The following is a 25,221-nucleotide window of genomic DNA, read 5'->3' on the forward strand; positions in this document are numbered from 1 at the left end:
ACCTCCAGGATCAGAGGCAGTGAGTCTGGGTGCACCAGTTGCTGGGGAACATGGGCAGGAGGGTGCTGTGGCACCATGTCCTGCTTTGTTGGTCCCTGGCCCGTGGCTGGTGGGCCACTGTGTGAACAGAGTGCTGGACTAGATGGACCCTTGGTCTGATCCAGCATCAGGGCACTTCTGATGTTCTTAAAAAGAAAAGAAAAAGCCATTAGCCACAATGGAAGTTACTCTGGACTAACGTGACCAGGGTTGCATTGCTAGGTCCCGCTGGATCGAACCGGGCTTTCTTTCTTTCTTTCTTTCTTTCTTTCTTTCTTTCTTTCTTTCATTTTAAACTCTTCTTCCCGGCTTTTCTTTATAAATAGGGTGACCATATGAAGAGGAGGACTTGGCTCTTGCATTATTAACAGTTGTATAGAAAAGGGCATTTCAGCAGGCATCATTTGTATGCATGCAGCACCTGGTGAAATGCACTCTTCATCACAACAGTGAAAGCTGCAGGAGCCCTGCCCTCTTTAGCTGGAGCGACCAGATGCAAAAGAGAGCAGGGCCTCCTGCAACCCCCTTTTAAAGCCATCCAAATTGGTGACCATGGCTACATCTTGCGATAGCAAATCCCATAGATTAACTGTGTCCTGCGTGAAGACGTCCTTCCTTTTATCTGTCCTGAATACAGTTGTGGCCCTCTTCTGTGTGGCAACCCCTTAGGATCTTGAAAAGTTCCCCCCTCAGTCTTCTCTTTCGTACCCAGTTCCTTCAATCTTTCCTCATAGGACGTGGGCTGTGATCTTATGTATATGACAAGTGTCATCAGATGGGGGGAAATCGCGTCTCCCTACCGTCGGTTCCCTACCCCCCAACCCTGCTTCTGTCCCACAATACTTCCTCTTCACGTGGAGAAAAAAGAGGAAGTAAACAATGATCATGTTGCCCATTCAGTGGGTGTTTTTATTGCGCTGCTTTTCCTGCTTACAGCAAGAAATGGCGGCATGTTTCTCTTCCAAAAAAAATATCAGAGTTACTGGGATCTTATTTTGTCAAGGAAAGAAGACCAGAAGGAACGGGAGACTTGCAGGAGGTGGGCGGCATTGTCAAAAGCACCTGCAAAAACCTGTGAGTGGCCAGTAACGATCATGTGATAAAACACTCATCTGATGACGCTCTTAGACAGAAAAAGTCCTACAACTCCCAGCAGGCTCGCTGGGGGATGCTGGGAGTTGAAGGACTTTTTCTGTCTAAACAACCATAGAATTGCGACCTTAGTTTCTAATCTGCTGATCATCTTTGTTGCCCTTCCCTAAAGTTTTTCCATTTTGTCTGAATCCCTCTTAAAGTGTGATGTCCAGAACTGGGCACGGATTCAAGGTGAAGTCTTGCCAGCACAGATTAAAGTGGAACTTCCTGTGATTTAGACAGTGATGCAACCTAAAATTGGATATAGTTTTGCAGGCTGTCTTCCTTTCCTCTACTATCACCCCATAATTTCCTATTCAGATAATAAATGTTGCTCTGAGCTTTTGATCATTTACAAAATATGTCTCTGGTCATCACTGTCCATGTGTGAACGTTGACACTCACTGTAACAGGTTCGTGTTCAATGCCTCTTTCTCCCATCCACTGCGCCCAAAACAACCCATCGGTTTTCCCAACTAGCACAACCTTCATGCTGTATTGATTTGAATCTGCCAATCTGGTTCATTCCCTTCTGCTTTTAAACATGCTACAGTCTCTCCCATTCTCAAGAAACCTACTCTTGATAGGCTATCTCTGTCTAACTACCGACCTGTCTCTTTGTTGCCCTTTGTTTCAAAGATCCTGGAGCGGGCGGTCTACTCTCGCTGTCTTGACTTTCTTTCTAGTAACTCTGCTTTGGATCCATTTCAATCTGGATTCCGTCCTCTGCATTCCACCGAAACAGCCCTTACTAAGATCACCAATGATCTCCTTACTGCCAAGTCTAAAGGCCATTATTCCGTTCTTATTCTCCTTGATCTAACTGCAGCCTTTGACACGGTTGATCGTGATCTTCTCTTAGATTCCCTTCATGACCTTGGATTTTGTGGCTCTGTCTATAACTGGTTTGCCTCCTATCTAGCAGGTCGCTCTTTCAGCGTGTCGGCTAATGGCAGCTTGTCTTCCTCCTTTCCCCTTTCAGTAGGGGTTCCACAAGGCTCGGTGCTTGGCCCGTTGTTGTTTTCCTTATACATGTTGCTCTTGGGCAAGCTTATTCAATCTCATGGCCTCCAATATCATCTGTATGCCGATGATACACAACTATATCTGTCATCTCCGGAACTTTCTCCTGATGTTCACGATCGTATCTTGGCATGTCTTTCAGATATCTCAGCTTGGCTGCTTCATCGTCACTTGAAACTTAACATGGCAAAGACTGAATTGCTTGTTTTTCCTCCTAAACCTTCTCCTCATCTCTCATTCTCTCTTACTGTCAATGATGTTACGCTTACTCCGGTCAAGGAAGCTCGTAGCCTTGGCTTTATCTTCGACTCCTCGCTCTCCTTTACTCCTCATATTGAAGCAGTAGCTAAATCTTGTCGATTTTTCCTGTATAATATTGCCAGGATTCGATCATTTTTGTCTGTCTCTTCTGCCAAGACGCTTGTTCATGCACTGGTTATTTCACGGTTGGACTACTGCAACCTTCTTCTCTCTGGCCTTCCTTCTTCTCACATCAGTCCGTTGGTTTCTGTTCACCACTCTGCCGCAAAGATCATCTTCTTGGCTCGCCGCTCCGACCATGTTACTCCGCTTCTGAAATCTCTTCATTGGCTTCCAATTCACTTCAGAATCCAATATAAACTTCTCCTGTTAACCTTCAAAGCTTTTCACGGTCTAGCTCCTTCCTATCTCTCCTCTCTCATCTCACACTATTGCCCCGCTCGTGCTCTTCGCTCCTCTGATGCCATGTTTCTCGCCTGCCCAAGGGCCTCTACTTCCCTTGCTCGGCTTCGTCCATTTTCTTCTGCTGCCCCTTACGCCTGGAACGCTCTTCCAGAACATTTGAGAACTACAAGTTCAACCGCAGCTTTTAAAGCTCAACTAAAAACTTTTCTTTTTCCTAAAGCTTTTAAAACTTGATGTTGTGCAGACTTCTACTGTTACTTTCTACTGTTAGTTTTACCCTACCCTGTGCCTGCTTACCCTACCCTGTGCCTGTTTGCATTCTCTTCCCCTCCTTATTGTTTTACTATGATTTTATTAGATTGTAAGCCTATGCGGCAGGGTCTTGCTATTTACTGTTTTACTCTGTACAGCACCATGTACATTGATGGTGCTATATAAATAAATAAATAATAATAATAATAATAATAATAATAATAATAATAATAATAATTCGGGCAACTTCAGACGTTCTTGGAAGAAACAGATTATCTGGACCCATTTCAGTCTGGGTCCAGGCCAGGGCACGGCACTGAAACAGCCTTGGTGGCTCTGACTGACGACCTACTCTGGGTGAAAGACAGGGGGAGTGCTACCCTGTTGATCTTCCTGGATCTCTCAGCGGCTTTTGATACCATCGATCATGGTATCTTACTGGACCGGCTCTGCAAGATGGGAGTAGGAGGCACTTTGTTACAGTGGTTCTGCTCCTACTTACAGGACCAATCCCAGAGAGTAGTATTGGGGGATTCCTGTTCCACCCTGTGGCAATTAAGCTGTTGGTTGCCACAGGGTTCTATTCTATCCCCCATGCTGTTCAACATCTATATGAAGCCCTTGGGTGAGGTCATTAGGGGTTTTGGGGTTGGGTGCCATCAGATGAGGGCCAATAAACTGAAGCTGAATCCTGGTAAGACGGAAGCTCTGTGGATTGGTGGTTCCCGAGTCTGGGAATTGGGTAAGCGACCTGTTCTGGATGATGTGGCACTCCCTCTGAAGGAGCAGGTACGTAGCTTGGGAGTACTCCTAGATCCATCTTTGTCACTGGAGGCCCAGGTAGACTCTGTGGCATGGAGTACTTGGGGTCAGCTTCGGCTGATCCGCCAGCTACAGCCTTTCCAGGACAGGGACAACCTAGCCATAGTAGTGCATGCACTGGTAACTTCCTGATTAGACTACTGCAATGCACTCTACATGGGGCTGCCCTTGAAAACGACTCGGAAGTTGCAGCTAGTGCAAAATGCAGCAGCCAGACTGCTGGCGGGTACATCTTACAGAGACCATATAACACCGGTCTTAAAGGAATTGCACTGGCTGCCTATACGCTTCCGGTCGGAATTCAAGGTGCTGGTAATGACGTTTAAAGCCCTAAACGGCTTGGGACCGCGATACTTGAGGGAGCGCCTCTCCTTATGTATGCCTGCCCGAGACGTGAGATCTGTTGGAGGAGCCCTTCTCCGCATCCCACCAGCACAACACATACGCTATGGTGGGACATGGGAGAGGGCCTTCCCTGTGGTGGCACCCCGACTGTGGAATGCCCTCCCCTTGGAGGCCCGACTGGCGCCAATGCTGACTTTATTCTGGTGCCAAGTGAAAACATGGCTTTTTAATAAAGCCTTTAATGGTTAAATTCACTAGGATGGCACTTTGTTTTAACTGTTTTGATTGTTTTACTGCTTTTAAATTATATATTGTTTTAACTTGGTTCATGGTTTAATTTGTTTTTAGCTGTGTATATTTACTGTTTTATACTGTATGCTTTTATCTGTACGCCGCCCTGAGATCTTAATGATATAGGGCGGGATATAAATGTTTTAAATAAATATAATATCTCTAATAATATACTCTGTGTGTATGTGAAAGAGAAGGAGGGAGGGAAAGACTAGACAGATGGGATCACCATGAATCGAGAAGGAAGCAACCCACATAAACACTCAAGGAGTTACACTGAAATAGTGTGTCGCTATTACTTCCTGACAATTAGTATTTGCAATAGACTGCAACTGAACATGGAGGTTCCGTAGCACCACCCTGACTATTAGGCACAGTCATGATGACTATGAAGCTTGGATGTTCCGAGGAGCTACTAGGAAACGTGTAGCATTCGAATTTGATTAAAACTATAATATATTTGCATGTGGATATTCAGAAGTTGCTTCAAATTTCAGGAGAAATTCCTTGGTTTCCATCATGGCTCGTGGTGCAGTGGCCAAAGAGGAGAATGTCAGACGGTCAGCCAAGTCATCCCTTTCTCTCCTGCCATGTTTATTCAACTGTTTGTGACCTTTCACACCATCTTTTAGATGTAAGGAAGCATCAGTGTGACAGGTAGTGGCAGGTCATTTGAGGGATTAGCAGGGGATTGGAATGGATTAAATCCAAGGTTGATCTTGGGCGTGTACCATCAGATCAAGAGCTGTACTGTATGCTCAGCAGAGTTATAGTAGGAATGAAAGCAGATTAGCTCAGCTGGCAAAATCTCTAGCCCAGCTTTCCCCAACCTGTTTCCCTCCAGGTGTGTGAGACTGTGGCCATAGCTAGACCTAAGGTTTATCCCAGGATTGTCCTGGGGTCAAACCTGTTCATCTAAGTGCCACACAGGGCATCCAGCATTCAGGCAGGGACAAACCTGGGATGATCCTGAGATAAACCTTAGGTCTAGCTACGGCCTGTAACTCCCATAATTCCTGCCCAACATGGCCAGTGGTGATGCTGGCTGGGAATTATAGGCGGTACGGTCCCACACATTTGGAGGGGCCCAGGTTGGGGAAGGCTGCTGAAGCCAGGAGTAGGCAGAAGGTAGCTCTCCAGATGTTTTGAACTGCAACTCCCAGACACCCCTGCCAACATAGCTAAAGATTGTTGAGGATGTCCGAAACATCTGGAGATCTACTTGCTGTCCATCCCTGCTGTAAACTTTCTGGATTAGAAAGGCAGGTATGGAGAGAGGAGCAGGAAGCATCAAGAAAACAGAGCAAGGACCAGAATCTATAAAATGCACCCAGATGATGCTCTGTTGCACAGACAAAACCCAGCTGACCAGAAATTAAATGTATAGGAAAAGGCAGGGACCAATCACTCTGGGAAGGCATGGCATTAGGCCAAAAGCCATACAGGTTTCTTCAGCTTAGGTTCAACTCCAGTTTCTCCAGCTAAAAGTATCTCTGGTAGGGAAAATCTCTGGAGAACAGCTGCTGCAGGTCAGAGGAGGTTGGACTCGATGTCCTTGTAGGCCCCTTCCAATAGTATTCTATGATTACACATTACTGGGGGAAATGGGCCCATAGTCTGACTTTATAACATAGTGCTTAATTACATGAGGCTTTTATGATTGGTCACTCATGGAAGTTTGCAGGTCTGTTACTTGATGTTGTCAACCTCCAGGGTGACTCCTGCACTTTTTGAGCTTAATCTTGCTTTCGGAATGACCGGGGGGACCCAATAAGAAGACTTCAAAGTGCAATTCTTTCTGGTGAAATTCTGGAATCACATTATAACCTCAGTGCCATCTAGTTGTAAAATGAAACAGGTATTCCCTGAATCAAAGCCCATGACTGCCCACGTAAAGAAGTAAATCTTATTCCCACAAAGAATCCAGAAACAGAAGCCCTGGTAAAGATGCAGGATATCTTCAAATCAGCCGCATGGATTCTTATAACCAGGTCAGTTTCATAACAGGAGCCCCTGGTTTTCATAATCCATTTCGAAGGTGTGAAGACAGTGGAATTGGGTGCCCTGGTAAACAAAGGAAGGTAATCACAGCTGAGATATATAGAAAGCAGAACTACGCAACACTTCCCTGGGGCAATATTATCTAGGGCAATTTTCTTAGATGCACATTGCAAAATCAATTGAAGAGTTTTAACTAATCTTCCCTACTTACTAATAATACTTCATATTTATAAAGCTGCAACCCTTCCACGTGAGGCCCGGTAGCATGAAGAACCAGATCTGCGTGTGTCCCAGGGGTCACAAGCCCGTTCTTTCCCACCACGGCAATTTCAGGAAAACAAGGCTGTTATTTTAAACTTGGACAACTTGGCATTTCAACCGGTTTAAATTGCATGTCGCTGTTTTGGTATTCCCCCAGCTGAAATGTTAGCCAGCAGCCTGGCACCCTTCATGCCAGCTTGGAATGATGGGAGTTGTAGTCCAGCACATCTGGAGGGCACCAGGTTGGGGAGGGCTGCCTTAGGAATGCTTAAAGCATTTCACACGCAGGAGTTCTTTTTAAAAAAAAAAAACAGCTTTGTGAGATAGGTCAGTAATACTCGATCTGTATTGCAGACGGAGTAGCGGTGGAATGGAATGGAATGTTTGTTTATTTCTGTCATAGACCAGCACAACAGAAAACATCACAATAATATTAAAAACCCCAATATACAATAACATACATACATAAAATACATAAAACGCGGCAGTCTCAGCCTAAGTCAAAGGTGCAATAAAATTCTTCAACATCAATTTCCGTCGGCTTATGGCAGCCGCACAAAAACTGGCCACTTTTAGAGTAACCTGAGGATTCTGATCCGATAGAAGATGTTTTATGTAATATTCATCTGATCTACTGGGAGTTCGCTGCAAGATAGAGGTTATAAATGTTTGGCGCAAATCTTGATAAAAGGAACAATACAGCAGAACATGGCCTACTGTTTCCACTTTACCCATCTCACAAGGACATTCCTGTTCTTGGTAGGGTACATTTCCAAACCTTCAATCCAAAAGGGCTGAAGGTAGAACGTTAAACCTGGCCAGAGTGAAAGCTTTCCTGAATTTAGGAATATTCAAGTCCGCCAGATATTTTGCATAAGCAAATATCCTCCCATTATCTCTAAATTCAGGATACCTTGAAGCCAAACTCAAATGATTTTGCAATTCCATATCCCAAATACGTTGTTGAATTGTCATTTTAGCTTTTTCATAACCAAGAGCAACTAGGGCATTTGGCGAGAAGCCTAGAACTCTCAGTTTTTCATATAGTGTAGTTTTCCATTTTGTCTGGAATGTATCAATTAATGTCAGTGGGGCCAGGCCCGCTGGGGAGAAAATCAGTGAAGGCTGAATATGTTGAATCGGAGATTCCCCTGGCCCATGGCTGTAAACGGGGCTCATGCTGACATAATCCCTCATTGTAGAGAGAATTTTGAGAAGGGTGAGAAAGAGATGAAAGGCATGGAAAACCAGAGATCCAGGAGAGGATGTGCAAGTAACCCAATAGGCAGAAGCTGGGAATGAAGACGAAAGCGTGAACGGGGAACTGTCTTCCAGCCTTGCAGCTAGACACATCGTTCCGCTGCAGGCAGAACTTGGAAACATAAAACCTACTGGCTTGTAATTTGCGTAGCGTTGCAGACTGAGGAGCTCAAGGGTTGGGTTTTGAGTTTCTGTTTCCTATCTCTGTAATGGGGATAATAACGTCCTGGCTCTGAAAGTTATTACCCGGCAAAACAAGATCAGGATTGCAAAGGCCTTTGATTACTACCGAACCGAGGAGCAAGAAGGCTGGTCAATTGATCAGAGCAAATCTTCCAACCACCTCTCCCAGTGGTTTCACGTAGATGTTTACAGAGGTGGGGAGCATGGCTTTGAGCAGACTTCCCAGATGTGGTGACGTCCAGATGTTTTGGGCTTCGGCCGCCATCAAGTCCCATCTAGCATGGCCAATCATCAGGGATGCTGGGAGTTGTAGCACCAGGTTGGGGAAGGCTGTTTTGGAGCCTTCTGGAATGCCATGGGGCAGGAGACGAGTCCCCTAGTGCCCCCTTCTGGGACCTGACCAAGAAGCAGGAATGGAGCCATTGCAACCAGGTGTCTGAAAGCCCCATGCAATTATATCACAGAAGCAGAAGTGTTTGAGGTCATCTAGACCTGCCCCTTGCTCAGTGCGGCATGTGCAATACATGCGCAATATGTTCCAGCTACAGCATTAAATTGCCTAAATTCCTTCAGCAAAGGAGAACCCACAATCTCCCCAAGGGAATCTGGACCGCTGTCGTACCGCTATTACCATCAGGAAGTTTCTCCTCATGTTTAGCCAAAATCTAACTCTAGAATATCACAACTGTTGACATCCAAAGCCGCTGAGAGGCCCAAGAGGGAATAGCAAGATCCTGTTTATCTCTTGGTGAAAGCAGAACAAGAAGTTAATTTAAGTTCCAAAATTGGTCTCTGAAACCGGACTGATAATAGGAATAGGGTGACCCTATGGAAAGGAGGACAGGGCTCCTGTATCTTTAACAGTTGGATAGAAAAGGGAATTTTAGCAAGTGCAGCAGCCCTGCCCTTGTGACCAGATCCAAAAGAGGGCAGGGCTCCTGCAGCTTTCACTGTGGTGATGAAGAGGGGATTCCACCAGGTGCTGCATGCATACAAAGGACACCTGCTGGAATTCCCTTGTCTATACAACTGTTAAAGATGCAGGAGCCCTGTCCTCCTTTCCATATGGTCACCCTAGGAAAGATCCCTTTGTTGTTGGTCTTCATCTTGGGTCGAAGACATGGTTCTTGACCCTGACGGGGTCTTAAAGTTCTAGAATACAGAAAATTTAGCAGAGCACTAGAAAATGAATAACTCAACCCTATACATATTTACTCAGAACTTAATCCCGTCAGGTTCAATGGGACTTACTCTCAAGCAAGTGTGTATAGGACTAATACCTGCAATAGGAGTACGTGCCGTCAAATGCACTGGAACGACTTTCTGAGTAAACATGCATGCCCGAAAGAGTGCAATATTGAGAATTGGTGTCATGGTGCAGTTAAATGTATGATTTGGGAAGGGGAAAGTTCAAATCTCACCTCAGCCATGAGGTTACAGCTTCTCCCATCTCTCTCAGACTAAACCCTCACACCTGCGAGATGTGGGGATTAATATTACATTACCAAGAATGTATGTGAAGCATTGTGAACACTCAAAAGCACTTTATAAATGCTGTGGATTATTATCATTGTTTAGCTCTGCTTCAGGGGGAGAAATCCTGCTCCAACCAAGTTTCCCCCCCCCCCCCTTATCTGCTCTATTTTGCTGTAAACTTGTATTTAGTATATTTTAAAATATTATTGTGATACTGTTGATTAGTATATTGTTAAATATTGCTGTCATTTTAATTTTTGTAAACTGCCCAGAGAGCTTTAGCTGGCTATTGGACAGTATAAAAATGAAATAAATGAATGAAAGGGCTGTCAACTTTAAAAAATGGGCTAATTAATCAAATGAGTTTTAATGAATCAAATCTATATACATTTGCAAATGACTACAACAGTCATCTTTGAAGAAAAAAGCATAATTTCATTGATTTAGGTGGTGTATTGTGGCAGGGCATGTGACCTTAGAAGACATATATTTGCATTTTGGAATAACAACAACAACAACAACAACAACAACAACAAATCAGCAGCATGCTGAAACATATTTATTTATTTATTTATTTATTTAGAGTATTTTTATCCCGCACCTCAGCCAAAAGGCTCTCGGAGCGGCTTACAATGTATCAATAAAGAAGACAGTCCCTACCCTCAGGCTTACATTCTAAAAAAAAAGACAGGACACACAAGGAAAAGTGGATGGGGAGGGAAGAGGGAGAAAATAAAAAGAAATTAAGGAGACTGCTTAGGCTGGTGGGAAGGCCCTGCTCCCATAGGCTGAGCCAGGAATTTATATCAATGAAATAATCATTCATTTATTCATTACATTTCTGCACCACTCTTTGAGTGTTCTACAAAGATTAAAAACATTAAAAATGCATTGTAAAACCATTTACATACAAACATATAAGCAAAGAGGACACACAGGTACATAAACATCAGAAGAGCCCTGCTGGATCAGACCAAGGCTCCACCTAATCCAGCACTCTGTTCACACAGGGGCCAACCAGCGGTTGACCAGGGACTCACAAGCAGGACATGGTGCAACAGCACTCTCCCACCCATGCTCCCCCAGCAGCTGGTGTATACAGGCTTACTGCCTCTGATACTGAAGGTAGCACTTAGCCATCAGGGCATGCATCTATCTAAAACAATTTCAAACACTCAACAATAAGGAACCTATTTAAAAGCTTATCATATGCTGCGAAATGCCTGAGAGAAGAAGGCCTTAACTAGACATTGGAAAGATAACCATGTTGGCACCAGGTGGACTCAGTGGACCAGCTGATGGCCAAGATGCTAGCCATAAGCATCTGGTTGGCCAGTGTGCGCACAGAATGGTGGATTAGATTGGCGAGCCTTCTCCAGCCTGGTACCCTCCAGACGTGTTACTAGCTGGAAGGTATCAGGAGTTGCAACCCCAGGTCCAAATCCCAGAGGTCCAAATCCCAGACCTTTGGACTTCTGATCTAAAGGTCTAGTTCAGCCTTTGGATCGGACCAAAGGCTGAGCTAGACCTTTGGTCTGATCCAGAGTGCCTCTTCTTTTGGTTTTGAGAAACTGGACGCAGTTTGGTTTTGAGAAGCCTTCTCTGCTGTGGCACCCCAGCTGTGAAATGAGCTCCCAAAGGAGGTTCGCTCAGCACCTACATTATATGCTTTTAGACGCCAGGTGAAGACCTTTTTATTCTCCCAGCATTTTAACAGTCTAAAAATAACTTTTAACTTGGTGTTTTAAATTTGTAATTTTGCATTGCTGCTGTTTTTATCTGGTTGAGTTTTTTATATTGTATTTTATATTATGGTTTTATACTGTTGTTTTATACTTTGAATGGTTTTAATTTTTGTGAACCACCCAGAGAGCTCCGGCTATTGGGTGGTATAGAAATGTAATAAATAAATAAATAAATAAGTTGAGTCAACATTTAAGAAGCAGGCAAGCTTCTTCACGGGAACCACATGATAAGTTGGTTGTCTGCATTCACCCAGTCTTGCGTTTCTCAAATTACCAAGCAGAAATGTCCTCTGCTTACAAACCAAAATGTCGCCCTCCTTCTGAGAAGCTGCCGTTTCGCATCAAGCAAGAGAAAGAACCTGCCTTTCACTTGGAAATTTCTCCATCCGTTTAAAGCTTCTTGAGATCCTATTAAAAAAAACGGGTTGCACTACGCCCTGTGTGCTATTTTGTCACTGGGCGTGGCGGATCCCAAGCGCCTTCTGCACAGTCTCCAGCACGCTTAGCAACACCCACGGAACTGTTCTTCAGTCAGCCCAAAAGATGGACCGATTGAGGCAGTTTCTTTGGGCAGAGCTGCTGTGTCGAAACACCTGCAGCTTTGGGCAATTCTCAGTTACAACTAATCCGCTCAACGCCCCTTTATTTATTTATTAAATTTCTGATCCAATTTCTAATGCACTCAAAACTAATGTTCCCTGGGCAGACAATTGCACCTGAATCTAGGCATTTGAGTCTCCCGAAGGTTTATGTCACAGTGGCCTGGATTTTTTGCCTGTCCTTGAGGCTGCGGGTAACTTTAACATTTACCAATACTCCACTAATAGCAGGCCCAGTGACTTAAGGAAGGGAAGAGAGTGCCACCACGCTCCTTGGCTGTCACAGGTTTGACATGCACACACATTCAGGCAGTGGCCAATGAAGCTGGAATCAGCATCACCCAAGGAGAAAGACAGGACAAATATTCCAAAGGTGTCCTGCCCCTCCAGTGGATTCAGCAGGGAAGTGGTAAATGTTGAAGTCCAGGCAGTCATCACAACAATCCCCAAAGCCATGTCCTCAAGGAGGGTCCAAAATTGCAGGCAGCTGTGTCGATCTATATCAGCAAACCATTTTTAAGCGGCTTCATCTGCTAGGAGCCAGTCTTTAGTAAAGCAAAGGGGTCATAACTGCCCATCCAAGATCACGCCACCCTAAAATACTTTGCATTACAATAGACTGTTACTGGTAAAATGCATTCCCCCCCCCCCCCAGCTACTGTGAGGATTAATATAATAATAATAATAATAATAATTATGTAGCGCTTTATTACAAAGCGCTGTACATAAAATAAAGTCGGCCAGCAGTTTACAACACAATCAATCCATTTGACTCTACTAAATGCAAGTTTAAAGCACGAATATCGCAAAAGTATTCAGCAATATGCTACAACAATATTCAAAAATATACTAAATACGACAATATGACAAGCCACATTTGGGGGGGGGGTGCTAATTAGGCAAATTGTACCCCGCACACACGAATGGTTAAACAATCCATGGTGGCTTGTTTAACCCCCAGTGACACCATTTTTGCCCTGCTGTGGACCAGCCCCTTTCAAGGAAATGAAGCAGACAGACCCTTCCCTCAGGAAAGGTGCACCATGGCAGGGGTTATGAGTGCCAACAGGTATTATTTATTATTTATTACATTTATATCCCGTCTTTTTTCCTCCAAAGAACCTAAGGCAGTGTACACAATCCTCCTCCTCTCCATGTCATCCTCACAACAACAACCCTGTGAGGTAGGTTGGGCTGAGAGTCTGTGACTGGCCCAAAGTCACCCAGCGGGTTTCCATGGCCAAGTGGGGACTAGAACCTGGATCTTCCGATTCCCAGACCAACACCTTAGCCGCTACATCGCAATTTGTTCAACTCTGACATCTGCGTAGCTCTGCTTACAGCCTTTATCAACGTGAGGGCTACTCCCCTCCATGTGCAAAGACAGGTCTGTTTGCTAGTATTACATAAAGGGGATACGATGAGTTTCAGAGTGTTTGTTTAGACAGCAGGAACATTTTGCTTGCAGCATTCGTTGTACACTCCTTTGACCCACGCTTAAAAAACCCTTCTAACTAAATAAGTAACTCTTCAACAATATTTGGGACAATGAAAGCAAGAGTTCTAGCAGCTGAGCCATCGGGATCAGCATTTATTTTTCTACTTCTCAACTCCAGCCTTTATTTTATTTACCTTTTGGGGGTTCCATCATATCTCTGGAATTCCTTACCAATAGATATGCATACTCAAACCTATGTTACCTTACCTCTTTTAAAAATAAAAATCTAAAGAGTTCACAGCCGAGATACGATTTTAAATGGGAAGTTCTCCAGCTCATGTAGTAGTTGATCTCCAAATCATCCGAGTGATCTAACACAAGCCCAAAAGGTCTGGCTGGTTCTGGATACACCTCGTTAGAAATCTGAAATGTTGAAACTGAGTCTGGCTGGGAATGATGGGAACTGCAGTTTAGCGAAGGCTGATATAAAACCGACAGTCAGTTGGCTTTACCAATTTTAGGATTTCCTTATGAGTCATGAGTGCAGGTTTGGGGGTGTGACATAAACATAGCAAATGACATAACTTGTTTACGCTGCTAGTAATGAGCGCTTGGTGCTTCACCTTGGGAGAAGTCACTTATCAACTCTTGGTGTGAAACATTCTAATACATCGGCAAGGCCAGGAGATGGAACCTGGAGTACGCAGAAGGGCTGTGTCCGGTGGCTGCAGGGCTGGTGCTACCATAGAGGCCACTCAGGCGGCTGCCTAGAGCGCCAAGCTAAGAGGGGCACCAGGCGCAGCGCAGCATTCACGCATGTTGGCTGTGAACCGGCCCGGCCCGGCCCAAGGATTCAGCTGGGCCTGGGCGGGCGAGATGGCGCCCCGCGCCCGCCCAGCCGAAGTGAAACCAGGGACACTGGGGTGGGGGTGGGGCAGCTCCACATTCGGACTTCCAGAACACGCCCGGAAAAGAGAGAGAGAGGGAGAATGTATGGGAATGGGGTGCATGGGGTCTTTGAGTGAATGCATGTGTTCATGTGTGTGTTTGTTTGGAGTGAGTGATGCTGAGTGTGTGTGTGCGCGCACACGTGTGAGTTGGGATGATTTGGAGGTGATATTCCTATTAAATAATGCATTTTAGACCCATAGACGTTCCTTTCCAATTTGTTTGCTATAACTGGCATGACGTATTTCTTGCACTTTAAAATAAATTTAGCAGTTTCAAGTTTTGTGCTTATTTTTTCCAGGAAACATATGTTCTTAAAAATCAAAGTTGGCATTTTTGGGGTGGGTGGGTGGTGGTGAAAGTAGCTCACCTTGCCTAGGGCGCAAAATAGTCTGGCCCCGGCCCTGGGTGGCTGGCACTAGTATAGCAAAGCAACTGCTATGAACTGCAGAGTCACTACTGCACTCTGCTTTACTCCACCCATGAAGCCCGCCGTGCTTAGCAGAGCCTGTGGCGGGTGGCTACAGAATTCGTATGCTCGCCCCCCCCCCCCCCGTATGCTGAAGTTTCACATGCAATAGCGTATGAAAACAGTGATCCCAACAGCACAGCTCCTTGGCAGCGGAGATTGGTGGGTCCGATTTCGTTGGGAGCTGTGATTCCCTCCTGCGCTTCACTCAGAAGCACCAGAACACTGAAGGAGCCCTCTAGGGCGCTTCTGGCTGAAATGGTTTCACAGCCCCACCGAAATCAGAGCCACCAGCCTTCACTGTTCTTTGGTGTCGGTGAAAGCGTGTGTACTAAGTGGAAAGGGTGCTGTCAATTTTTACTACAACAATTCTGGATGGACTAAAAATAAATAAATGCTGGCAGCTAGCTTAAAATTCTGGCTACACACAGGGAAAGCAAGTGGTCCAGAAGTGTGTGTGTGTGTGTGTGTGTGTGTGTGTGTGTGTGTGTGTGTGTGAAAGGTCTTTTCTTTCCCCTTGTCACACGGCTTGGGAATTCTTGAAAGTAGGTAAGCTCTCCCAGGTAGTGCTGGATAGAGCCTGCCTAATTATTGCTGGGGTCAGGCCCGGTGCTGCCATAGAGGCAACTCAGGCGGCAGCCTAGAGCACCAAGCAAATGAGGGCGCCGAACAGCGTACCTGGAAGCTGCTTTCCTAGAGAGGCTTCCGGGCGCGCTGTTCCAAAGCCGCTGCCCCAGCCTTCACCCAACCCCAGCATCCTGGCTCCTTCGAAGCCAGGATGCTGGGGTTGGAGGCGGAGGCGTCAGTACGGCGCGCCAGGAAGCCACTTCCAGGCGCGCTGCTTCAAAGCCTCCGCCCTGCCCCCCCAACCCCAGCGTCCTGGCTTCAAAGTCAGAAGCGGGCGTGGAGGGGTCGGGACGGAGGCTTCAGTACAGCGGGCCAGGAAGCCACTTCCGGGCGCGCCGCTTCAAAGCCTCTGCTCCGTCCCCCAACCCCAGCGTCCTGGCTTCAAAGCCGGGAGCAGGAGGGAGCGGGCGGTGATCGGGTGAGTGAGGAGGGAGCCAGAGCAGTGAGCGGGCGAGCGGGTGGGGGCAGCGGGCGAGCGAGCGGGAAGGCGGGGGGCGAGCGGTGAGCTAGCAGGCGGGCAAGCGGGCAGGCGGGCGAGCGAGGGGGGCAGTGAGTGAGTGAGTGGGGCGGGCGGGGCGGAGGCTTCAGAACGCGCCTGCCTAGGGCGCAATATAGTCTTGTGCCGGCCCTGGCTGGGGGCCAGAACCCTCTGTGCAGGAGCACACAAAGACCCTGTTCAGACGACGCGCTAAGCCACTGTGCTTAAGCATTTTGAATTAAACATGATGGCTTAGTGTGTCGTGTAAACCATTCCTAACCACGGTGGCTACATAACCACAGTTTAAACATGCTCACTAACCGTTTGCTGTCCAAGGGTTAGTGTCCTAACCGTGGCTTAGTGTGTAATCTGAACAGGGTTAAAGAGTTCCGTCTGGAATTGTCATCTCACCCACCTTTTACAGAGAACGCAGAGAACATTAGAAAGCACCGATTAGGCAACCGTGTTTTCTGCCCTGCCCTCCTGTTTGCCTCTCTTTGGGAACCTGCAGAACAGGACTTATTCTGAATAAGCATTATAGGAGGCTGTTGGCCTTGGAGGTGGCATCACGGGATAAAATAGTGCTATATTAAGTGACAGGTTTAAAAACCAGTTTAAATTCTACCTCCACCTGATTGCTTTTCCACAGCGCATCAACGTTTATTAAAAGATAATGAAGATACGCGTTTAATCCTGCTGACCAATTAATCAAGGGGACCTTTGTGGTCAATCAAAATGATTTTTTTAATTGATTCATTCAACCTATAAATTGACTTGTCGACTAAGCAATAAAATAGCCTTGTGGAAGGTACGATGGGCCTATTCAAACGCGACTTGGGGAAGGGTGGTTAGGGGAACTATGAGATAGGGGGGTTAGGAAAGCCATGATGTGGGTGCCCGTCACATGACAGGAAAATGCGTGGCACACCTTGATGTACGTTCCCCATTGTTGTAGGTTATCCCAATGACCGTTGCGTCGAGAAAATGTGATCATAGAGTCCAACTGCAGTGCCTAGAGCAGCCTTCCTCAACCTGGGGCGCTCCAGATGTGTTGGACTGCATCTCCCAGAATGCCCCAGCCTGGCTGGGGCATTCTGGGAGTTGTAGTCCAACACATCTGGAGGGCCCCAGGTTGAGGAAGGCTGGCCTAGAGCATGGAGGAACTGGAGGACACTCTAGGCAGCTGACTCTATGGTCCCTTCATTTTTGCATGGAATGGCTGTTTTTAACCATGGGGAACCTGACAGACAACACGGTAAACCACCCCAGGGGTGGTGTACTACAGGGTTGTTGTTTTTACTGAGGTGGTTTATTAGCCTCCATTGTTTTTTCTCCCTCTCACACGACGCGCTAGGCCTCCCTGGTTCTAACCACTATGCTTAGCGTTATGTGTGAACAGGCCCGATGTCTCATTTGTCTGCTACAGGGGATAGCATTTCCAGGTCCAAAGGTATAACAACCTTGGAGGTTTGGTCCTCAGCATCTTTCATTTTGTAAATTAAGCTTTGCAATTGCCACCAGGTCACATAGGGATTGACATAAAACTCACATGGGGCAGAGATAAAATCTAATGTTTCTCCTGAAACCAGATTGATGAAAATTCAGGGAAGGGCCATCCCAAAACCCTTTAATCCCCACCTACTCAAGCTAGAACCGGGTGTGTTTTGATCTTCTGGGTTCATGCTAATCTCCTTTAGTTCTTGGGTGCAAGAGTGAAAAGGTCAGCACTTTCAAAACTGCGGTCGTGGTTGTTTTAATTAAATACATCATGTTCACTCTTGAAACAATGCAGATTGTCACTAATTAACATAACTGGGATATCTGAAGTATACCCCCCCCCCCAACACTTATGCCCAGGTGGTTTCAACACACCTGTGGATTCTTCTGTGGTCTTAAAATGGGCTGTAAATGTTGCTATACTAAACACATAATCTGATGCATGTTTAGACAGAAAAAAGTTCCTTGCTACACTCCAACACAACTAAAGCCAGTGTGGCATAGTGGCTAAAGTATCAGACTGGGAGTTGGGAGATCCGGGTTCTAGTCCCCTTCTCAACCATGGAAACCCACTGGGTGACTTTGAGCCAGTCACAGACTCTCGGCCCAATCCACCTCACAGGGTTGTTGTGAGGATAAAATGGAGAGGAGGAGGATTATGTACGCTGCCTTGGGTTCCTTGCAGGAAAAAAGGCGGGATATAAATGTAATAAATAAATAAAGAAAGAAAATTAATAATAGAACACAACTTGCTGCACTCCAACACACACACCCCTTTTAATTTGTTACTGTTCTTTTTAAAACAACAACATGTTTTTAATTTAACTGTAGATTTAATTCTATTTCAACTTTTGTAATTTATATTTGTATGTTTTAATTGTATGTGTTCTAATCTTGTAAACTGCCTTGAGTCCCATTATTATTATTATTATTATTATTATTATTATTATTATTTTCATTTGTATCCCGCCTTTTGCCCAATACTGGGGAAAAGGTGGGATATAAATAAATATAATAATAAGAGAACGCAACACGTTGGGGGAAGGTGCTCTAGATTCCTCTGCAGACATTCCTGAAGTTTCACCCTTTAAAAATATCCAGCTCTTCTAGGGTGACCATTTGCACCGGAAAAGTCCGGAGACCTCCGGGGTAAAAAGAGACAACCGGAGGAACCAGACTTTAGACCCAACTTACTGGGGAAAAGGGCGCCCGGTACCGTAAGAACGGTAGGCCTTTTTGTTTCCCCCCCACTGGAAGCTAGAACTCGCGTGAGACTGCCGGTGTGATTTTCCATTTCAAATCTCGCGCAAGCGGCCAAAAAGGCCCGACTAGCTCATTCTGCGCAGAAGCGCAGCAACAGCAGCAGCAATAGGGCGGCTCTTCACTCTCAGCAGCAGCAGAAGAAGGAGGAAGAAGAAGAGGAAGATGACGGATGGAGGAGGCACCAGACAGAGGCACCGAGGGACAGCTGCGGCGACCGGCAGGAGAGGTGGCGGCAGAGGAGGACCAGGCGGCGGGACTGGCGGCGGTGGGAGAGGGAGCAGGAGGAGGAGGAAAACAACGGTGGCGTGGAGGGACCAGAGGAGGCACCGTTCAACGGAGGCATTGAAGGACAGCAATGGCCAGCAGGAGAAGTGGCGGTGGCGGAGCAGGCGGCGAGAACAGCGGCGACTGGTGGGAGAACCTGTGGTGGCGGACCAGGCGCCAGGACCGGAGATGCGAAGAGGAGGACGGGATCAGCTGGAGCGGTGGAAGACTAGGCCAGCCCCACCACCAATGCAACGCGGGAAGGTATGTGCTGGCAGCCATCCTCCTTTTTAACTCAGCCGGCGTGGCACATGCAGCTAAATTTTTGGGCATGCCTGGGCTGGGCCTGGGCCTATAATAGGGTGACCATATGAAAAGGAGGCCAGGGCTCCTGTATCTTTAACAGTTGTACGGAAAAGGGAATTTCAGCAGGTGTCATTTGTATATATGGAGGACCTGGTGAAATTCCCTCTTCATCAGAGCAGTTAAAGCTGCAGGTGCCCCGCCCTCTTTTAAATCTGGTCACTCTAGTATAGCTCCTGCAGCTTTAACTGCTATGATGAAGAGGGAATTTCACCAGGTTCTCCATATGTACAAATTCACTAGGACTCTTCTTCAGGCAAATTTTAAAGGTGCTTTATTTAATCTTGTTTGTGCGTGTGCGTGTGTGTGCGTACACACACACACATTTAAGCCTTGTTTTATAGATTTGATAGGAGTTGAAGAGTGAAACATCTGGGGAACACCAGGTTGGGGACAGCTGTTGTTGATAGGATCAGCATATGAAAAGGAGGACAGGGCTCCTGTATCATTAATAGTAGTACTGAAAAGGGATTTCCGCAGTTAAAGCTGCAGGACAGGAGTCCTGCCCTCTTTTGAATCTGGTCACAGCCCCTGCAGCTTGAACTGTTGTGATGAACAGGGGCTATCACCAGCTGCTGCATGCATACAAAACAACACCTGCTGAAATTCCCTTTTCTACACTGCTCCTACAGATGCATGAGCCCTGTCCTCCTTTCCATATGGTCACCCTATAAGTAATCTATTATCTCCATGGCACAAGGGATTATATTAGAGTGGGGAATATTTACATTTTTCTCTGAATTGTAAGGTGTAGAATTAGACATGTGTGAGAGCCAGTGTGGTGTAGTGGCTAGAATATCAGACTGGGAGTCGGGAGATCCGGGTTCTAGTCCCCACTCGGCCATTGAAACCCACTGGGTGCCTTTGGGCCAGACACAGACTCTCAGCTGAACCCACCTCACAGGGTTGTTGTTGTGAGGATAAAGTGGAGAGGAGGATTATGTACGCTGCCTTGGGTTCCTTGCAGGAAAAAAAAAGCCGGGATATAAATGCAATAATAAATAAATAAATAAATGTGACCGAGGCCACGCCCCCTTGGGGTGAGCATGTTGGGGTGGCCACGCCTCCTGATGGCGGCCATGTTGTCCTCCTTTTTAGTTTCCAAAATATGGTCACCCTAGCTCTTCAGTTCAAGTGATGATTGAGCCACCTTGCCTCACATTGTCATCATTCTCCGCTGGCAGTTTACGAGAGGCAGGAGTTGGCTCAGTCACCTCTTTGCTCAGCGTTTTTCGATGTGACCTGCCTCATCTCCGGGCTCGTAAGAGCATCTTATCTCTGTTGCAACAGAGGCGGAATAAAAAAGCTTTCATAACGCATTGCTTATGGCCGAGAGACTGCACGATAATATCGTTTGCTCTAGGAGCGAATGACACAGTGGCTTCCTTACCTTGAGACGGGTACAAACATCTATCGCATCACGTTGCATTATTTGCAACCAAGAGCTAAGAAAATTCAAGCAAGTTTGGTGAAGGAAGGGTCTGTGGATCATCAAGAGGACCCCCTAATTCAGGATTATGCCACGTGGTGCCCGTGGGCATCATTTTTTTGATTAACGTGTTTTGCTATGAAATATATTTCTCGTAGTGCTGAAAACTGGGTTCACAGGAGTTATTTAGTTGCTGAGGCTCAGACCCACCTCTGCTTTAGACTTCATTTTTTGGGCAGGTTACTTGTCCTTGGCCACGCCTCTCATGGCAGCCATTTTGTGGTAGCGCCTAGGACATTTTCTCAAATTGCCAAAGGTGACTGGAGGAGAGCAAATTGCCAAAAGTTGCCTACCCCTGCCCTAATTTGAGCAAACTGAGTTATCAAAGTAATTACTGGAATGTGTTTTTTTTTAAATGAAGGATATATTTTAGTTATGCTTTTATGTTCAATGAGAACTGGGAAGCTCCATTTCTCACGTTTATGTTTTGTTATTTATTTATTTATTTATTTTACTTCTGCATTATTTGCCTATGGCTATGAGCAATAAACATTTTCTTACTGATTTAGGAGAGAGTTTCTGACAGTTGTTTCAGCCAGTGGCATGGAATCCACTTTTAGAGTGTAATCCCATGCATGTTTAGACAGAAAAAAATGTCCTACAACTCCCAGCATGCTCCCATGGTGGCCAGAGAATGCTGGGAGTTATGGAACTCTTTTCTGTCTAAACATGCATAGGAGTACACCCTTAATTGTACTTATCTGTCTTCCTCCATCTGTCTACCTTTCCTCTACTAAGTTATGTTGGGGTGTGGCCCTGCTGCCTTACGTCTTCTGGTCCTGCCCCCCCCCCCCCAAAAAATCTGTTCCTCTCCCTTAAGAACATAAGAAGAGCCCTGCTACATCAGACCACAGGTCCATCTAGTCCAGCACTCTGTTCACACAGTGTCCAACCAGCTATCGACCAGGGACTCGCAAGCAGGACAGAGTGCACCAGCATCCTCCCGCCCATGTTCCCCAGCAACTGGTGTACATAGACTTACTGCCTCTGATACTAGAGATAGCACATAGCCATCAGGACTATTAGCCACTGATAGCTTTCTCCTCCAGGAATTGATCCAACCCCTTGCGGTAGCATATTCCATAGTTTAATTCTGCGCTGGGTGAAGTCATCCTCCATTTGATCTGTCCTGAATCTCCCACGAATCAGCTTCATGGAATGACCCCGGTTTCTAGTATTATGAGAGATGGAGAAAAATGTCTCCCTATCCATGTTCTTCCCACGATGCATAATTTTGTACACTTCTAGCATGTCTCGCCTTAGCCTCCTTTTTCCCAAGCTAAACAATCCCAGCTCATAGGGGAGATGTTCCAGCCCCTTGATGGTTTTAGTCGCTCTTTTCTGCACTTTTCCCAGCTCCTGTTACTCTGCATCCTTCTCTTCCTTCCCTCTTATTCTTCAAAAACAAAAACAAGCAACCTTGGGGGGGGGGAAAGGGGGGGAGAGAAAGAAAATGGTGATGATGCGACAAATACAGGAGACTTCGGGGGTGCTCCCAGACACAGGGCTCCTAGCATTACCCATCAAAAGGCATTGTGCAGTTATTCCCTCCTTAATGAGAATTTAACAATTTTAAATTGTTGGTTATTTTATTATGCTCCTCATGGTTTTAATTTTTGTGAACCGCCCAGAGAACTTTGGCTATTGGGCGGTATAGAAATGAAATAAATAAATAAAATTAATGGGTTTTCTATGGTGAGAAAAAGAAGATGGAAGAAGCAAGTTAGAAATGGAAAATGTTGCACAGACTGCTGTTGAATTCTATAAATTAGACAGGGCAATTGCACATTAAAAACCTTGTTGGGAAACAACTGAGCTTGGGGTGTGTCCTAACAGATGAAAGAACAACTTGGCACCCTTTAGGATGAAAGAACAACTTGGCACCCTTTAGGGTTGCCTTTTGTACACTGGTATACTTCCTCTGGCTTTTAATTAATTACAATTAATCAACGCTGCTCCATCTTACTATTCCTTGTAATGTTGTATTGTTGTTGGAGCTGTTTTTAATAGTGCATTTTAAATGTGATTTGGCTTGTTACTGCAGTCCCAGTATTTTTAATAGTGTATTGGAGGGCGCAGTCCTTGGAGAGCTCCTTTAGAGTTCTGATTGGTTCTGTTTGAAACCAAGAGTGGATTCACAACCCCACTGACATTGGGGCCTCCACTGGGAATGTGGTAGCGCTCTTCAAACCCCTGAAGGGCTGTCGTCACTCAGAAGAAGACAAAGATGTCATCTGCTGCCCCAGGAGGCAGGATTAGATTTAATGGGATTATTATTATTATTATTATTATTATTATTATTATTATTATTATTATTATCCCGCCTTTTGCCCAATGCTGGGCCTCAAGGCGGCCTTACAAAGTTTAAAATATACATGGGGGGAGAGTGAAACAAAACCATAAACAATTAAAAAATACACAACGAAATTATAAGACATTAACATAGATGGAGGGCTGGATTCTTCTCCAAAGGCCTGCTTGAACAAAAAAGTTTTAGCCTGCTTCCGAAAGCCCATCAAGGAGGGAGCCAGCCTAGCTTCCCCTGGAAGAGAGTTCCAGAGCACCGGAGCAGCCACCGAGAAGGCCCTCTCCCATGTTCCCACCAAGCGCGCCTGTGAAGAAGGTGGGACTGAAAGAAGGGCTTCTCCAGAAGATCTCAAAGCACGGGCAGGCTCATAAGGGAGAATACGTTCTTTCAAATAACCTGGACCCGAACCATATAGAGCTTTATAGGTCATAACCAGCACTTTGAATTGTGCCCGGAAACAGACTGGAAGCCAGTGGAGCTGTTTTAACAGGGGAGTTGTCTGCTCCCTGTAACCAGCCCCGGTCAACAATCTGGCTGCAGCTCTTTGAACCAGCTGGAGTTTCCGAACACTCTTCAAAGGCAGCCCCATGTAGAGCGCGTTACAGTAATCCAATCGGGATGTAACTAAGGCATGTGTCACCGTGGCCAGGTCCGACATCTCTAGGAACGGGCGCAGCTGGCCCACTAGCTTTAACTGTGCAAATGAACTCCTGGCCACCGCCGAAACCTGGGTATCCAGGCTCAGGGCTGAATCCAGAAGCACACCCAAGCTGCGGACCTGCGTCTTCAGAGGGAGTGTAACCCCATCCAACACAAGCTGAATCCCTATTCCCTGATCTGCCTTTCAACTGACCAGGAGCACCTCTGTCTTATCTGGATTAAGCTTCAATTTGTTCGCCCTCATCCAATCCATTACTGCCAACAAACACCGGTTTAGCACAGATACTGCTTCCTTGGAATTGGGTGGAAAGGAGTAGTAGAGTTGGGTGTTTATGTTCCGGGAGGATAGATTTTGATTGAGCATTAGGAGAAATGTCTTAATAATAAGGGAGCAGTTGAAGAATAGAATCAATGGGGATTGGTAGGGTGCTCTTCCTTGCTGGAAGTCTTCAAGCAGTGGCTAAAAGTGGTCATTCAGGGATGCTGTAGTCCTAGATTTCCTGCAATGAGGAGTGGGTCAGACTAGATGACCTATGGGATTCACTGCTAGGATTCTGTGAACACAGTGGGACTTACTTCTCAGTAATCAGGCATAGGATTGCACGGGCCATGCTTTCTTTAAAACAAAACTCGTCCCTTGTCAACTTGTTGCACATAAACTTTTTATGGAAATGTTGTGTGTGTGTTTTATTTAAATGTCTTTCCCACCTTTTGGCACAAAATCTTCCAAGGTGAAAACAAGAACTGGAATCACAACAGGGGCTGGTATTTCCACACAGTTTGGGAACCATGTAGGGTAGCTGCGTGTTTTCTTTTACAGAGGAAGGTCCTCTATTTAAAAGACTGTCAGAGGACTGTCCTCTACTTTATATATTTATAATTCTTTCTTTTTAAAATATTTATATACCGCAATTTCCCCCCACTTGCAAGGAACCCAGGGTGGCTTACATGGTCCTCCTCCTCTCCATTTTATCCTCACAACTACAACAACCTTGTGAGGTAGGTTAGGCTGAGAGTCAGTGACTGGCCCAAAGTCACCCAGCAAGCTTCATGAACAAGTGGAGACTTGAACCCATATCTCCTGAGTCCCGGTCCAATACTCTCACCACTGTACCACTCGGGCGAGGTGTCGTCTATTTGAAGTTCTGTTCAGACCAGGTCTTGTTTAGAGAACCACAGAGCAGGGCCTAGAAGCTACCTACCTATTTATTTATTACATTTATATATCGCCCCATAGCCAAAGCTCTCTGGGCGGATTACAAAAGTTAAAAACAGTAAACATTAAAAAGTATACAAAATTTAAAAACCATCAGAAACATA

The 25,221-nt window shown here is 45.8% G+C and overlaps 1 protein-coding gene across 1 annotated transcript in view; it reads right to left on the reverse strand.

Annotated features, from left to right (window-relative positions):
- SF3A1 (splicing factor 3a subunit 1) overlaps positions 1 to 25,221 on the reverse strand; it is a 418,137-nt gene that overhangs the window by 61,741 nt on the left and 331,175 nt on the right. The window lies entirely within an intron of this gene.

This window comes from Elgaria multicarinata, chromosome 18 (genome assembly GCF_023053635.1).
Source record: "Elgaria multicarinata webbii isolate HBS135686 ecotype San Diego chromosome 18, rElgMul1.1.pri, whole genome shotgun sequence".
NCBI lineage: Eukaryota > Metazoa > Chordata > Lepidosauria > Squamata > Anguidae > Elgaria > Elgaria multicarinata.